This window comes from Eptatretus burgeri, chromosome 12, assembly GCF_056783735.1.
Source record: "Eptatretus burgeri isolate ZD-2024b chromosome 12, Ebu_testis_v1, whole genome shotgun sequence".
NCBI classification, from domain to species: domain Eukaryota; kingdom Metazoa; phylum Chordata; class Myxini; order Myxiniformes; family Myxinidae; genus Eptatretus; species Eptatretus burgeri.
In genome coordinates this window covers 61,368,205-61,380,425 of record NC_140972.1, presented here as the reverse complement: position 1 = coordinate 61,380,425, position 12,221 = coordinate 61,368,205, and positions in this window count along the sequence as shown.

Genomic DNA, 12,221 nt, shown 5'->3' with positions numbered 1-12,221 from the left:
AACACTCCTCCCCCCCCCCTCCGTTTTGCTCCTCAGGACAAAACACATATCCCCGCACGAGTGCCTCTGTTCCTTGGGCTGTCACTTCCAAGAACAAATCGTAGAGGCCAGCCCATCATATCACCATCCCTCTCCATCAGAGCAGGGGGCTATAGGTGGTTGCATGGGCCTGTTTTAGGCCACAGTAGAAGTAGGCCCTTAGGCCATTGCAGTGGAGATTCACCCCTCGGCTAATCAAGCCGGTGTTTTTAACACACCGAGTGCAAGGTTTGGGGACAGGGCTGATAAGTGCATCAAGAAGACCATTTTCCCATAATCACAGAGAACACTCATGATGTTGACAGATGGATTTCCAATTCCAATTTCATACAAGTTAAAGAACTACTCCTCTGGATCAGGATCAGTTTGGGGAGGCGTTTGTTAAGAAACCATTACTTTTCTCGCCTTCCTTTTTAAGCAGGAGGTAATCAATGCTGGCAGTGCTGTGTTGGCACATTTAAAGGGTACAATGATAATACCAATCAGAAGTAATCCCTTGAAAATCAATTGCAACAATCTTGCTCCCCATCCTCCAAAAATTCCTTCGAGCCAAGAAAATATTCCATCCTGAGTAAAATAATCGTGGAACTAATTAGCTCCTTCATCTCTAATCTTTTCTGCTAAACTTGCAACGTGCTCTGAATTATTGGGGACGTACGTGCAGCATCAGAACCAAGCACCGCAAACATGTCCTCATACGCCGCGAGTACCAAATCCAAAGCAATTCGGTTTTGCATTGCGACAGTATGCAGAGAGTGACTACCTTGGAGTTAATATCTACCATACCATCTGCAGTTTCATTCACAAGCAATTCCAAAGAGGCAGCCAATTCTGCAATTCCTATGGCCGTTTGGCCAACTCCGAATTCAGGAAAAAGTCATAAAAACAGTTCAGTTGATGTGAAACTCCATTTACCTCGTTTCGGATGTTCAAAAGGTGACTATGTGAACAGGCGCATATGTGGTATTATGTAAGCTAGATAACATGACTGTCCAATTAACTGGGAGCCATGGATAGGCTCGATTTCCCCCACAAAATAGGTGTTATTTTAGGCTGCTTGTGGTCCTATTGTGCGATTTTCATTCACATACAGTAGCTCTTACATTCAGATTTACCTAACATTCTTTCCTCCAACGACTTCTGCACTTGGCATAAATTCGATTTTTCTTTTGTTTGTTCTATCACAAAATATAGAGGCATTTTACTTAAATTGAAATTAGGCCAGTACCAATTACTGAAATTTCGTCGTCGTAGGCACTTCTCAGTCCCACCAGTAATTCCTTATCATGGTTGGTGTTATTTTTCCATTTACCATGATGCATCCATCTTACCCAATATCCGCACCACTCGCTCAAATTAAATGATATCACTAACAATGGTATCCCACTAACCGCTGAATGGGGTATGTGAGTGCAGAACTAACAACGAGTTTTATTTAAAGCCTTAGCATGGTTTAGAGAAAGAGCCAGATATGTATTAATCCCGTATAGTCCATCAGGGTGTGAGTGCGCCCTCATACTCCTTTGCAAATCCGTAGTATTTGTACCCTTATCCAGTTCTACTTCACCAGTTAAACCTCTTTTGTTTCTATGTGTGATGCGACTAGCTAGGTAAGGTGCGGGATAAGCGTTTGGCTGATGAATACATAAGCGACTACTATTACGAGTAGTACTTAAGCCCATTCGGCCATGGGGATATCCCCATCTTTATCATACAAGTCAAAACAAATGTTGCACATAAGCATGTAACAAGAAAGGCTATCATAGTAGTCCCAAGATGGTGATCATTCAGAAGTTCTTTTTGGGATCTTTCGTGCTGTGGGCCCATTTGCAGTGGAGAGGCATGGATCCATGTTGCTCGGCCCTGGCATTTCACAGCATGGTGGGTCGTCAGCAGGATTATAAAAGGCCGGCACCATCCAGGCTGTTGAGAGTTCTTTGTTTTGTGAGTCTTTACATAGACCAAATCCCCAGGTTTGAAGCCATGGCAATCAGCGGTGGCTGACTCAGGTAAGGCTTCCTTCACCTACGCATAGAAGCCTCTCACAGCACGATTTAAGGAAATACAAAAGGTGAGCAACATATCGTCCATTTGATGCACATCCATCTCTCTTACAGATAATGGAGCTGAGTGAGGCAACCTCATTGGTCTTCCCATTATAATCTCACACAGGGATAAGCCCATTTTTCCATTGGAGGTTGACCTCATTGTCATGAGAGCTATTGGCAGTGCATCTGGCCATTCTAGCCCAGTCTGTTCACAAATTTTTGCCAGTTTGTTCTTTAAAATCCGATTCTGTCTCTCTACTGCCCTGCTGACTGTGGATGATAAGGGCAATGCAGGTGCTGCTTGTTTTGCAAGGCCCAACATAACTCCTTCACCACTTCAGCTGCAGAATGAGTTCCCTGATCGCTAGAGATTTTACAGGGTATCCCAAATCGACAGACAAAATCTTTCATCAAAAGTTTGACAACCGCAGTCGTATCTGCTCTTCTACAGGGGTACGCCTCTACTCATTTGGAAAAAAGATCTACCAAGACCAAAATATGCTCAAACCAACAATACTTTGGCATTTGGGCAAAATCAATTTCGATATGCACGAAAGGCCCGAAGGGGAGGGGGGGATGCCCCCCTTGGGCCATCTCAGGCCCCTTCCCAGGATTATGTTCTTGGCAAACGTGTCATGTCCTCCAAGATTGTTTTGCAATTGGACTAAAGCCTGGGGCATACCACTGCTTCCCAATAGAAGCACACATTCCCCCTTTGCTAGTATGGCCAGCACCATGTGCTAGGCGAGTGAGCCATGGTAATAGAGCCTTTGGAGCCACCACATGGTTATCGGGTGACCTCCATAGGTTGGACTCATCAAATTCACATCCAGACATTATCCACAATTTTTTCTCTGCTGTACTAACAGCAGCAAGTAAAGTGGTACCATCGTCAAGAGATGGCGTAGTTGCGGCTGGTGTTAAAGCAGATTGTGATACCAACAGGGCATCTTCGGAAATGGCCGTGGCTTTAGCAGCTTTATCTGCTCTAGTATTTCCCCAAAAAACATCATCAGACCCACCAGTGTGGGTGTCACACTTGATAACTGCAATTTGGAAAGGCAAAATAATTGCCTGCAACAGGTTGACAATCCACTGACCATTCTTCACGGGAGCACCAATGGATGTTATAAATCCTCGCGCACGCCACAAAGCACCAAACTTGTGTACAACGCCAAACGCTTAACCCAAATCGGTGTAAATTGTCACAATTTGGCCTTCTGCTAAGCAGCATGCACGAGTTAAAGCAAACACCTCCACTTGCTGTGCGGAATCCGTGTTGGCTCAGAAGCATGGGGATTTTTAACATGCCTTTTGGAAGATATTGTTTTCAGACTCAGTTGCGCAAGCGAAGTGCTGCAGAATCACAATCAGAGTGCCTTTGGTGATTTTGAAGGGTTGTATTTAGTTGCCGATGACATGATTGTGGCTGTGGCCGACAAAGCTCAACATGACGAGATTGTGGGCAAACTACTCAAGCATGCTAGGTCAAGTAACGTAAAATTTAATTGTCAAGATTCAGTGGAAGGTGTCAGAGGTCAGCCACATGGAAACGTCGTCACTGCTGAAAGTCTTAGGCTTGATGTGGCCAAAGTCCAAGCAGTCACAAACTTGCCAACACCCAGGTCCAAAGCAGACCTACAACGTGTCTTCGGAGTTTTTAACTACCTCTCCCGTTTTGTAACCAACATGTCAATGATCACAATGCCGCGACATGACTTACTGAAGAAGGAAGCACAATGGCAGTGGCATCGTGAACACGTTGCTGCATTCAACATTTGCAGGCAGGCAATTTCCCTTGCACCAGTTTCTGAAGTTCTTTGAGCTTCCAAACCATCAGTCATCCAAGCTGACATGTCATCTACTGGCCTTGGAGCATGTTTGCTACAACAAGGACGTCCAGTTGCCTATGTCTCTCATCCACTATCAGTGGCAGAGCAAAATTATGCTCAGATAGAAAAGGAACTGCTTGGTGTGGTTTTTGTGGTAGAAAAGTTCCATCACTACGTATATGGACACAAGACAGAGCGCAAACCGACCACAAGCCATTGGTCACAATCGTAAGAAAACCGCTTCATAGAGCGTCACCCAGATTACAAATGATCTCGCTTCGTCTTCTTCGTTCTGACTTAGAACTCAAGTATGTGCCTGGCAAGCTACTGTATATTCCTGACACTCTCCAGAGCTACCACTGGCAGAATTTTATTCCAAGACATGCAGATGAAGGTACACCAGTTGATATCCCAGTTGCCAGTAAGCTAATGTAGACTAGAGACCCGATGTTCTACAACCTCAAATGACAACATTCTTCAGCTTTTAGCTGGATTTATTGTAAATGGATGGCCATCCCACAAAGCCAACTTGCCACCCAGCATCAAGCCATATTGGGACACCAGATATGAACTGCACCTTGCCCATGGTCTGCTCGTTGCTGGGGACCACATAATAATCTCAACAGCACAATGTCGCAACATGTTCAGTGCAATCCATGAAGGCCATTTTGGACAAGAAAAAAGCAAAGCTCAAGTCCGTAAAGTCATTAGTGGAGCAGCAGGGGCCAGAAAAGAGGCTTATTTAGTGAGATACCCACACCAGCAGTACTACATTTTCTAATGTGGTTATTATTGACCGACCACCTACTATCCCTGTACATGAAAACCAATGATGCCAGTCTGGGAAATGGTGGCATTCTGAGAAATAGGTCAATTAAGGTCGTTGACCCCTGAATTTGGCAATATTTACTAAAACGGCTATAGTTTATATAATTTTCATGTTACAATACCTTGACATACATCAAACTGATCCTAAGACAATAGGCTATAACATGCAATAACAAAAAAAAAAAACATGTGGCTGATAATTGTAAGTGCAGAACCAATTTTATTCCAAATTTTGCCCCTAAAATCCAAATTTTTGCATTTTTCAAATACTTTTAGCATTACTCAGCACATGCATAATATAAAAGTATAAAATATTAAACATTAAAAAGTTTCTCGAGGGTCTGCTGCAATTATTCATATATAATATATTCTATTATCTTAAAGGTAAATCATATTTTCATCACATTTTGTCAAAGATGTCTGAAAATACCTGAAAATGGTATTATTCAAGACTCATGGCAAATGACCATTAATTTCATATGAAATGTCTGAAATAATATATTGTTGTAATGAATTATAATTGTTGATGAGTATATCAATAACACACAGGGATAGATCCAGAATTTTTGGAAGGTGGGGGAGGGGGTTACAAATACATATGTACTAACACCCCCTCTCCCTTCCTCAATATCACTAAATACATATGCACTAAAAAAAAGTTTCACCTCTAAACCCTGAACCAACCCTAAAATAATGCCCCTGACAAAGAATATTGGATTATATAAGATGATCCCATATGCCACAATAATCCTGAGATGACCCCCACATTCCTGAAATGGTCCCCACATGTGGCACACTGCTATAAATAGCACTCTCATCAGCCATGAGTTTACAATGTATATGAAATTAGGTCAGTCACACTTGAACAGATGCGATAGACTACACATACTGCAGCATGTTTTATGTGACACCCTCTTCTCTGTTAAAATATAAGTATGAAAATATTTGTTTCTATTTTTTTCAATTATGAATAGTCTTGTGATGAAGATATATTACCATGTAGTAAATTTTCTGATGGAAAAACACGTGGTATACTGAATGTTTTGCCTTCAGGCTGTTGAGCTGGGGTTAAAGAGTATTGTCAAGAGAACGTGTCTAAAATTGAAGTCATTACTGCATAAATTTTATGTAAGGTACATGGTGTTGTGAAAAATAACCCCCCTAAAAGAATAAAGTCCTACGAATAGGGTTTATCCCAAAGTCTGAAATACTTATGAATTTACATCGAATTATTTTCAATTTGGTGGATTAAATAGACTTATTCTGCCAACCTATTGGTGACCAATATTTTTTTTTACGCTTGCAGGCAGATCCACATTTTGTCTTAGTGTACTCAAGATTACTTCAACAGCACTGAACAGTCTATTATTACAATATGGATGCAGAATTTGACACTGCTCCCATTGCCAAGAAAGCTAAGGGAGAAGATACCATTGACATTGATAAGGGGCAAAAGTGTTTATTGCTGAGTGCTTCATAGTACCTGAAGGAGAAGATATTCCCAAGAAGAGTCTTTATGATACCATCCCAAGATCAACAATCAAGACTATGGCGAACATGCACCAGAAAGTAAAAGTGAAACACAAGGATGTGACCATTGATGGTGAAGTGATGTATTTGAGGCTTCTTGCTGTCAATGCTAACAAGAAGGTGCCACTGAAGCGAGTCTTATCATTCGAGAACTCTCCAGTGCCCCTGAGCCTTTTCACAGATGATGGCAATATGACAACCTGTGCCAAGTCAGACTTCATGCACAACCTTGAAGAGCTGGTACCTGGAGAGAAAATTACAACAATACAAAGGAGTGATGTTGTTATCTTCGATGGACATGCATCCATCCAGATGCTGGGAGTTCCAAATACTGTAGAAAAGGTGACTTTCAAGAACATCGCACAAAGGTTCCTTGCCTATATTCTGCACACCAGCAGCACCATTACAGCCAGCAATACCCTAGTCCAGCAAGTGCACAATGTCTTTGACAAATACAACAAGGATAGCATCAAAGCTCAAACCCATGCAAGGAGAGGTGAAGGACAAGGTCACATCTACCATGTGAAAGTAGATGCACTCATCCCTCAGAACTGGAAGCTGTTTTTGACCCATGGAGAGAACAAGGCAAACTTGGCACGGTACTACACACAGTATATCACAGAAAATGCACCAGAGCTATTGAAGGAAGGACAGACCATTTTTGTCAGTGGTGGTTAAGAAGATCAAGCATCTTCCATTACATGTGAAGGAGTAAAATAAGTTAGTTTCTTGTGCTCCAACCAAGAAGAAGCAGACACAAGAATCATCCTCCATGCTGTAGCTGCAGCAGATGATGGGGCACAGACTATTGTGGTATGCAGCCCTGATACTGATGTTTTTGTCCTCTTAGTTCACCATAGACAAGCAATCAAGACCAAAGAGATCTTCTTTTTGACTGGTCGTGATGGCAGGCACACACAGCTTACCCGTTATATACCCGTGCACACCATCTATGACACACTCACCACTGAACAACAGACAATTATTCTGTTCGTCGACTGCGTGACTTGTGATACGGTAAGCTCTTTTTTTTGGCCATGGAAAGCGCACTGCCTTTAGGATAATGATGCAGAACGCCGACCAGTTCCAGCCTCTTGGTCTGCTAGGATCTGATGAGCAAAACATTTCAGAGGAGATAGAAATGGCAGCCACAAAGTTTGTCGGCTACATGTATGGCAAGACAAACTGCATGTCATTGAATGCCCTGAGGTGTCAGAAGACTGGACAGAGGAACATCCAGGGAAAGAAACTACCACCAACAGAAGACGCTTTCAGTCTGCATCTACTTCGCTCTGCTTATCAGCTGTTAATATGGAGCCAAGCTGCTTACCCTTCTCCAACCTTACCTGATGCAACAGCATATGGCTTCGAACACAGCCCAGGTGGCACTGGTCTCCAGCCTCAAATGATGAGTCAATCGCCAGCTGCTCCAGAGTTGTTAAATGACCTTGTGTGTGACTGTCAACCCAATACCTGTGCAGTGGAGTGTTCTTGCTTGGAGAGTGGCCAAACATGCACAGCAGCACGCACCTGTGAAGCCTTGGTGGATGGAGGGGACAAATCATGTTCAAATCCCTTTACTCTCTCTCTCTCTCTCTGCATTTTACAGTGATAATTCAGACTCAGATGCAGACAAGATAGCAACATAATATGTAACAATAATGTTGACAGTTTCCTGGCATTTATCTTAGTAACTGATAATTTTGTTAGAAAGATTGCATTTGATGCCAAAAGTGGAGAGTTTGTACAAACAGCCATTATAGTCCTCAATATTTCTTTGAAATTTATTTTCAACAAAGTACATTGAAAAATTACCATTTAAAATTTTTTTAAAGTAGATAAGAATTTGTACCCCCCCCCCATTTACACAAATCCTGGATCCATCCTTGTGTGTTGTTGATATACTCATCAACAAATATAATTCCTTGTGACAATATAATATTTGAAACAAATTTTTCTCTTAATAAATATGAAATTAATCAAGTTAATGGTCAAATGCCATGAGAGCTGAATAATACCATTTTCAGGTATTTTCAGGCATCTTGGACAAAATGTGATTTACACTCAAGATAATAAAATGTATTATAAATATGAATAATTGCAGCAGACTCGAGAGAAACTTTTTAATGCTTAATATTTGATACTTTTATATTATGCATGTGATGAGTGATGCTAAAAGTATATGAAAAATATGAAAATTTGGATTTTTGGGGCAAAATTTGTAATAAAATTCGTTCTGTACTTACTATTTTCAGCCACATGTTCTTTTTTGTTATTGCATGTTATAGCCGATTGTCTTAGGATCAGTTTGATGTATATCAAGGTATTGCAACATGAAAATTATAAAAACTATAGCCGTTTTAGTAAATATTGCCAAATTCAGGGGTCAACGACCTTAATTGACCTATTTCTCAGAATGCCACCATTGGTTTTCATGTACAGGTATAGTAGGTGGTCAATAATAACCACATTAGAAAATGTGGTACTGCTGGTGTGGGTCTCTCCCTCTTTTAGTGGCCCCTGCTGCTCCACTACATCTTCTAGTCTGGAATGAGCAGCGATATTCAGCAACTTGTAGCCAAATGTCCAGTGTGTGCAAAGTTCAGGGAAACATATCCTCGTAGTAGTAGAGTATTTCTCAAAAATAACCAGAGGTGCTTTGGGTGCCTGGACTTTCTGCAAAGCATGTCATTGACGCATTCAAGCCAACATTCACTAGGCATGGCATTCCTCAGGAGCTGATGGCTGACAACATGCCATTCACAAGTGCAGAATTAAACAGGCCAAAAGTACAATACGGACCGTCGAACAAGGGCTCAGGAAGGCTCCAGAATCGAGTGAGGATTTGGATTTGACCCTGCTGATGGACAGGAACACTCCCATAGCAGGACTGCCCTGCTCCCCAGCTCAGTTACTGATGAATCGAAGGCTCCGAGACAGGCTACCGATGACAGAGCGGCTCTTACAATGACATATCCCGGCAGATGCAAGTCAGCTCTTGGAACAGCGTCAGCAGGTATAGAAGACGTTTTTATGACTAGAACTTCAAGGAGCTCCCACCACTTGCTCTGGGTGAAAGCATCCTCATCAAGCAAGAAAAGGTCTGGGAGCCAGCAGTTGTCACCGCTATGCACCATTCGCCCCGTTCACATCATCATGTGATGATGCAAGACGGCCAGGTTTACCGCTGCAACCGCAAGCACATATGGAAGACCGATGAGCCTCCACCTATTACCCCACTCCCGGCGGCAGACCAGTTGGCGAATCACCACACAATACCTCGATCACAAGATCCAGCTGTACAAACATTCTCAGCTGTGCAGCCTGAAGCAGACTCCACAAAAACAGTCACACCACCTATTCGTCACTCTTCTCGAGCGAAGAGGAAACCCATGCATTTCAACGATTATGTTATGTGAGTTTGAGTGGCCGGTTAAATTACGACTCGACTGGGGTTCACTTGTTACAATTGGTTTTTTTTGGTGTTTTACATGTTTTCAGTAATTTGAGGCGGGGTGGGGTTACGAGTAATGGTACTAGTTTTGGCTGCTAATATGAGCATTGAGGTGGATGTTTTGAGTTGTTGTTGTTGTTGCTGGATCCAATGATCTATGGGTGAATGCGGAAATAAAGACAGTTGGGCTCGAACCTTCGTCTGGCTCATTACAGACAAGGCATCCTCCGTCGTGCAAAGTCCTTTCTTGGCACACCTGAACTCCTCTCCATATACAAGGCCTTCATCTGCAGCTTGATATGATATTGCTCTCCTATCTGGACTGGCTCCCCTGCTTCACATCTTCCTCAGCTTGACGACGTAAAAACCAAGGCCATCAAGATTATTGGAATCTCCCACGATGAAGTTACGTCTGTGGGCCTATCACTTTGCCATCACAGATAAGTCAGTGGCTCTCTGCCTTCCACCACCTCCTTTCTGGTCTTGCACCATCTGCTCTTTCTGTGCTTTGCCCCCCACCGCCTCATTTCTTCAAGGCGCACACAGTCCACAATGAAACCCCCTTTTGGTGAAACTACCGAAATCCAGGATCAAGACTCACCTCTACTCATTTGTTCCTCTTTTTCCCCACCAGTGGAACCAAATTGCACATTCTCTTTAATCTCATTCTTCCCTCCAGGTCTTCAAGGCAGACAATCGCAAGGCTACAAGTTCATCTCCAGACACCTTGATGTTCCTGTGTCCACCGTACGTAACGTTATCAGGAAGTGTAAGGCCCATGGCACTGCAGACAACCTACCTGGACGTGGCCGCAAGACAAAACTTGATCGAAGATTGCAGTGAAGGATTGTTCGAATGGTAGAGAAAGAACCTCGATCAACTGCCAAACAGTCAAGCTGACCTTCAAATACAAGGTAGAAGAGTTTCAACTCGTACCATCCATTGCCAACTCGATGAAATGGGATTCTATGGTAATAGACTCAGGAGGACCCCACTGCTGAGAGACATAAGAAAGCCTGACTGAATTTTGCCAAAACACACACAAACAAGCCAAAATCCTTCTGGGAGAATGTCCTATGGACAGATGAGACCAAATTCGAGCTGTTTGGTAAAGCACATCATCTCCATGTTTACAGAAAATAAAATGAAGCCTTCAAAGAAAAGAACACCTTCCCCACAGTCAAACATGGAGGAAGTTCAGTGATGTTTTGGGGTTGTTGTGCTGCCTCTCATACTGGGTGTCTTCAACGTGTACATGGCATCATGAAATCAGGAGATTACCAAGGCATTTTGGAGCACAATGTTCAACCCAGTGTCAGAAAGCTGGGTCTCCGTCGAAGGTCATGGGTTTTGCAGCAGGACAACGACCCCAAACACACTTCAAAAAGCACCCAGGAATGGTTCAAGACAAAATGCTGGACTGTTCTGAAGTGGCCAGCAATCTGTCCAGATCTAAATCCCATTGAACACCTATGGGGAGATCTGAAAACAGCAGTTGGGAGAAGGCACCCTTCAAATCTGGGAGAACTAGAGCAGTTTGCACAAGAGTGGGACAAACTGCCAGTAGAGAGGTGTATGAAGCTCATTCATGACTATAAGAAGCGCTTGACTGCAGTTATTTTGTCCAAAGGCTGTAATACCAAATATTAAGTAGAGGGTGTAAATAATTTTGTCAATGCCATTTTTATTTTCTGATTTAAAAGGATATATTAAGTTCTGAATAAAAAACAAAGGTTCTGTAAGATTAAAAGTGAAATAAAAAATTGTGGAAACCGAATACTTTTGTCAATTTCAAGTTATTTTTGTAGAAAATTGTGAGTTATTTGAAAAAAAGTGCAAGGGTGCGAATATTTTTGACCACGACTGTAGGGTCATTGATGTATTTTTTTGAGACTAGTTTCGTATGATATGCTAATATTCTCATTTTCTGTCTAAAAGGTCCTTTTACATTAAATATAAATGTCAGGTATTTCTTGGCCACCCTGTATAATAGTCTCCCGAGGAGTCTCTAATCTTAATTTTCCCAATCAATAGCAAAGCCCAAAACCACATCACCACCTATTTGAGCTGAACTCATACATTTCACGAACCATGCCTGCTTTGTTTACCTGCTGCTTTCCCGACTTCAGGGGGCTTCACCCTCAGACTCCCACAAGGAACACTGTCCCTTCACCATGAAAGGAGGCCAACAGCAGCCCTCTTGACCCCTTGCCTGAGTGCCCCCTATTTAATGAGAGCTGGTCCCCTGCCAATGAGTCCTCTCGACTGCACATCCAGAGTTTTGTATTAAATCTATCATGCACACTGTGCATGTTTTGCCTGTCTTGTCTCTCTTCCTGCTAATTGGTTTGACATTGTCGATAAATTTCCTTATATTTTCATTTTGTCATTACAATTTTCAGTGGAAGCTCCATATTTGCAGGCTAAGTATTGTTTTAATTATTATTTTATCTTAATTGCTTATTTATTGCATCTCGTCTTCATCAAGCT